Consider the following 6,000-nt stretch of genomic DNA (forward strand, 5'->3'; position numbering starts at 1 on the left):
AGTAAAATGTGCCCGGAGAACTTCCAGACTACATGTGTGTTTCCAGCAGCTGCTCTTCCTGCTCTCCCAACGCACAAAGCCTGCCTTTGAGAGATGGTACCAAGAGCCAGGATTCTTTTTATAGTTAGTATCTCCTCTCCTCCTGCCATCATCATCACCATCAGTCGATCTTTATCACATCTTCAGATGCAAGCTTGCTACCCATCCCTCAATACCAACTACTTTCTACTTCAAATTGCAAAGACAAGTCCTTCAAGAATGGAGAGAGCAGGAGTAAGAGGTGAAAATCATCATCTTCCTATTAAAGAGTAAAAAAGAGTTCTACTTGAAACATACTCATATCTCTAATTCCCACTAAAGGGCTTTTCCACTACAACACACTACTCAATGCATGGGACACGTATGACTAGAGGTTTAGCTATCCTGTTAAATTTACCAGCACAGTTAAAACTTCCAAGGGACCTTTTTTCTTTCAATGCAAGTGTCTGCACTTCGGTTTTAACCCTTTATTATACCACTGCAAGCTTTACAGGCCCATTTCCTCAAGTTTCAAAAAACAGATCGATCACATTCTGCTCTTCTCATCTAGTAATTTAGTGTTTCACTGCAACAGTACTCTTAAGATGAAAACTCAATTACATTTATCAGTTTCTAAATCTATTAAACCTATTAACATGCTTTCTGAGCACTATTTTTATTTCAGTAACATTAAGTAGGATCAATCAAGAACTAAAACAGAAATCAATAAACCGCTCATAACAGATATTCATGAAGCCACGTATATTCAAAAATGCTTCCTGGACTGAGTAAAGACTACAATTCATATTTATAACACATATGAAAAGCCTGCATCCTTTTGCACTGGAAAATGGGAGTACATATGGAGCTATATGAATTTGAGGAAAGAGACTCTGTGGCCATGAAAACAAATCTCAAAAGCTGTCTGAGCTTCTTGAGTTATGTGCTCTCATCTGTGATATCAACTTAGTGAAGTCTTGTTATGAGAGAAAAGAAGTTGCACAAAGTAAAATAAATAAAACCCTGAAATGTACAAACTCACAAATACCAGTGACCACAAGAAATCCAAGCATCATTTACTTCAGTCCACCATAACACAACTTTATTATATATTTATTAAAGGCCAGAGATCAGCATCTAAACAGAAGCAGTGCATTTTGCTCATCACTCTCCAAAAAAATGGAGAAGGGCACTAGGATCACAAGGTTTCCTAACAGACACGGTCATCCTCCCCCTTCACATGGTCTCCAATACACAGACTGTCAGGGGACACCCTTCCAAACTGCGCTGTCTTAATTTTTTAAACTTAAGTCATCTAAAGCAGCGATTCTTGAATTATGTTCTTGAGCTACAGCTGCAGAAAGTCTGCCTCAACAAAATAGTAGCTTAAATCAGATGTAGGGTACTACCAAAACATTTTACAAATGACTGGTTGATCACATCCTCTGCTTTCTGGACAAATCAATGGTACCAAGAAAAAAGATAAATGTTTCATTATTGGCAACTGTAAAAGAACAACTGACCTCTGAATCTCAGAAACAGATTAAGAGCATGCAAACAGTTTTTCTACAGGATCAGCAGGCTGTAGAGGATTTCACAACCACTGCATCCAGACAAAAAATGAAAAAAAAATCACTAATAAAAAATTGTAGGTTTCAGAGAATACAAGAAAAAGACTCCAATGAAATCAAAGTAGAATGAAAACTTGCACAGCTCTAAGGAGTTTCTCAGAACTACCTCAAACCCTATTTCAGTTGCTATTTTTGACCGCTCAGACAACTACATTAAACCAGACGAGGCACAGAATGCTTCTGGCTCACACAGGGTGCGAAGCCAAGGCATAGTGTCACTCCAAACAGGAATGCAATGATTTACTTTACACTATGAATTATCATTAGTGACAATAAAACAAAGCAGAACTAACAATAGCACAAAAGTTCTTACACACACAAAAAGCAAAAGATCTGGGAGTATGGAGTCAAAGGTGCATCCTAAAGAAAGCTCAGCTGGTCCCAAAGCAGTTAAGGACTCTGGAGTTCAGGCTGCATCTCCACAGCCATACAAAAGCCACCTAGATAAGGGCTACTGCAGTCCCACCCCTGCAGATGCTAACTGTAGCCTCTTGGTTTTGTCTGACCCTAGCATGACCGTTTCAGTAAATTAAACCACAGGAAACATTTACTTTTTCTACAGTGTTACTTTTTAGTTAGTTAGTTCCCTGAATCACCCCAGCACAGAATCAGATGGGGATTAACAAAGGCACCTGGGAAGGTGCAAGACTGTGGCAAAACTACCTCAGGTTAGTTCAAACTGTTGCAGAACCGCAGCCCTGGGATGCAGTTTTGTGACGGTATCCCAAACCGGGGTGGCCACCACAGCTCCAATCCCGTCGTAACAGCTCAGCCTGCACATCCCAGCCTTGTCTCTTGTGCCTGTTCTTTTGCATATCAATTTGGAAACTGATCCAATTACAATGCAGGCACCAAAGCAATAGTGTACCAGGATAAATGAGCGGCAGAGAGGGAAAGAACATACAGAAGTGCTGAAGCAGCTCCTGCCCCTTCTGCCCCTGCCCCCACTTCCTCCACTGTAGTGCCTGCTCGGGGTGAAGCGAAATGAATGGCAGAACCAAGCTAAAAGCAAAGCATCCCGAAAAGGCTGTGCAATTTTCATACCACCACCACAACTCCAGTGTTAGAAACCTTTTGCAGAGACAATCTAATGGCATACTGCTTCTGAGAGAGAGAGAGAGAACCTCCTGCCACTCCTGCCAATTCACACAAATACTTCTCCAGTTCTGGTGCTTGCTAAACCCCTCCGTGAGCCAATTTAACTCATTAACCCAACAAGAAAAAAGGCAGATAATTTTCTGCTGGTTTAATGAGCTGAACAAACTTAGCAAAGGATCCAGCAGGCACTGGAGCAAGGGCGGGTACAGTAGTGGAGCAGCAGCAGGACCACCAAAAGGGAGGGGAAATCTGCTGCCACAGTTCATCACTATAACTTGCATGAGTTCACCCTGAAGGTCCTCGATCTGGCAGGCCTCGCTTGCGAGCAGACAGGCACAGCCAGCACTGCAGCTCGAGGGACACTTCAGCAGCAGGCCAGGAGAAGCCTTGCAGCCTCCTCAGGCGCTTGTGCCCATGTCCATGCTGCCCTTCCCCCCTCTGCGGGCACATGGAAACACAGCACTGAGTGGTGACCAAAATCGAAGAGGTAACCAGAAAAGAGTTAATTTCAACTGTGCCTGCCACCAGCTTGAAGTGTTGTTGGAAGGATGGTACAACAGGATGATATGGGGGTAACAAGAAGAGGGGCTGGGGAAGTGGTCAGGGACACTGGTGCTTGTATTGCTCCCAAATATTTTGAATTGTCAAGCCACAGCCTCAGACTCATAGTTAAGTACAGAAATACCAGACCTTACACTTACTATGTTAATACAGCTATCTGTGGTATTAAAGTACAGTGCTATATGAAACGAAAAGAATACTGGGAACTGTAGTCCTACAATAGGACGCTGTTAACAGAGCAAAAGCAGTATGCACAAATCCTGTTCAGCACTCCCACTGAATATACAAGGATGTATTTCCCCTTACATCCACCCACATACCAATTTAATATACTGAAGAATTCATTTAAACAAGTCTTATCTTCCAGTTTGTCAACTCAAACTGGTACAAAGCAGAGAGGTTCCTATGTTTGTCTGGCTCTAGTAATAAGAGAGCAGCACAGAGATAAACAACCCCCCCCCACACTTTTCAAACAATTAAGTTCTAAATGAATCTTCATACAAAAACAGAGAACCCTTAAAAAGTTCAAGGAAAAAAATCATTTTTGATTAAAATATGAAAAAAGGACTTAACTACATCTGAGTTTTTATGCTATAATAATTTGATCCACATGCACTAAAGACTATTTTTACAGTTACACAACTGAACACTTTAATCAGATTACCATCTCATACTTGCCACCGTGTGCAGAACTCAGTCCAGCACACAACTACTCCACGTTATATCCCTAACACTCTTTCATTTACCGGGACACAATTCAGCAGAATAGCAACGCATCCCTCCCTGCTTTTACTCTTGCAGAGTGACATGTTGAAGACTACAAACTTTTAGATACAGAGTCTGAGTAAACAGACGATTTACTCCTTCCTTAAAAGCGTATATTCTTTGTTAAAAAGGCAAGCTTCTGGCATTTCGATCTGATTGGAGCAAGCTCACAGCAGCCTTTCAAAACAGGCCCTTTTAGAAACCAAACGGTGCGGACAAAATCACAACTCCTGCTGTCGCTGAGGCAGAGGAAAGCCGGGCTCCACCTGGAGCTGAACTCCAGTCATCACCTCCTGGCACCGGGACCGCCACGAGCGGCCTCGTAAACTTCCCGGCGCGTCTCCCCAAAGCCAAAGTATCCTCCACCGGAGCGGGGGGGAGGGCAGACAAAAAAAATCCCACAGCGGAGAAGCAAGTGGGAAACGCTGCCGCGAGCAAGGGCGGAAGGGGAGCGGGAGCTGCCGGCGCCGCCGCCTCCCGGCCCCATGCTGCCCCCTAGGGTCGCCTCCCGCCGGCGCCGGCCCGGGCCCCGGCCCCGGCCCGCGGCGGGGGCGCCTGAAGGCGGCGGGGCCCGGCCGCCCGCGCCGCCGTCCGCGCCCGCTCTGGGACCGCGGCCCGGCGCCGGGCTCGCAGCGGCCCGCAGCACCGCCGCGGCCCCGGCGCTGCCCGCGGCCGGGCACCGAGCGCCGCCCGCCGCACAGCCGCCCCCACCCGCCACGTCTCCGCAACCGGGGGGGGGGGGGCGGCCCGCAACCCCCCCGGGACCCCCCGCCGCCTCCTCCCACGCGCAGCGGCGCCCCCCGCTCACGCGTGTCCCTCGTCCCGGGGGGTCCCGCCCGCGGCACCCCCCCGCCGCCGCTGCCGCCGGGCGGCGGACACTCACCTTCCGGCCGTGCCGCCGCGCTGGGTCCCCTGCCGCCGCCGGTGCTGCCCCGGTCTCCACCAGGGGGAAAATGAATCATCAAAGAAAAAGGAGAGAAGGGGGAGGGGAAGAAAGGACGGTAGAGAGGGGAAGAAGAGAAGCTTAAGCCAGGAAGGCAAGGAGGGGAAGGAAGGAAAAACACGGAGGGGGAAAAAAAAAAGCGGCAGTAATGATAAAAAAATAATTCCAAGTGGGGGGAGGAAAAAAATGGCGGATTAAAATCCAAGATGGCGGCGCCGCGGAGCGAGCGATGCAGGGGGGAGGCGGCGGAGGAGCCGCCTAGAGATCCCTCCGCCGGGACCCGCGAGAAAGAGTCCGCCGGGCTCCCTCGCGGAGACCCTGCCCGGCGGCGGCGAGCACCGGTCGTCGCCGCCCCTGCCGCCTTCTCCTCTTCCTCCTGTTTCTCTGCAGGGAGCCTTCTCCTGGCCGGGCAGGCAAGCGGCCCCTACAGCCACCGCACTCCGAAGTTTCTTCTCCTCGCTCCTACGAAACCCGCGGCCGTCCGAAGAGAGGCACCTCCTGCCTGCGCGCTCCGCGGTGGCGGAGGGACACGGCGGGCCGCGCCGAGCCTGGTGTGACCGCCGCCGCTGCGGCGGAAGGATACGCCTCCCCAAACAAAACGCAGCCTTCCCTCCCACCAACACCGTGACCTGCGCCCGCCCCCCGCCGCCTCACGCCGGGCGGCGCAGCGGCGGGCCGCGGCTCAGCGAGGCTCCCCGCCGCCGCCCGCGCCTCGCCCGCGGTGGAAGGGTCGCGCAGGGCCAGCGGCCCCCATGACGGCCGCCGCCGCGGCGGAGGGATTCCGCCGCCAGAAAACGAGGCCCGGGCCACCCCACGGCTCGGCGGCACGCGCGGAAGAAGTCCCGGCCAGCTCGCGCAGCGGCGGGATCACTCCGCCGCGGGCTGCCCTTTAAATGCGAGGGACTCCCCGCGGCGGGGAAGGCGAGCGGCCGCGCCGGCCGGGTGGGCTGGGGGCGGCGGCGGCCCCGGTCCCGGGGGGCTTTG

At 50.9% G+C, this 6,000-nt stretch overlaps 1 protein-coding gene across 3 annotated transcripts in view; it reads right to left on the bottom strand.

Moving 5' to 3' along the window:
• KMT5B (lysine methyltransferase 5B) overlaps nt 1-5,676 on the bottom strand; it is a 29,901-nt gene extending 24,225 nt beyond the window's left edge. For all 3 annotated transcript variants that reach the window (XM_062577198.1, XM_062577196.1, XM_062577197.1), the window contains exon 1: nt 4,957-5,676. The gene's annotated coding sequence lies outside the window, so the exon portion shown is untranslated. The remainder of the gene's footprint in view (nt 1-4,956) is intronic.
• Between the last annotated feature and the right edge of the window lie 324 nt (nt 5,677-6,000).

This window comes from Rhea pennata, chromosome 5 (assembly GCF_028389875.1).
Source record: "Rhea pennata isolate bPtePen1 chromosome 5, bPtePen1.pri, whole genome shotgun sequence".
Lineage (NCBI taxonomy): Eukaryota > Metazoa > Chordata > Aves > Rheiformes > Rheidae > Rhea > Rhea pennata.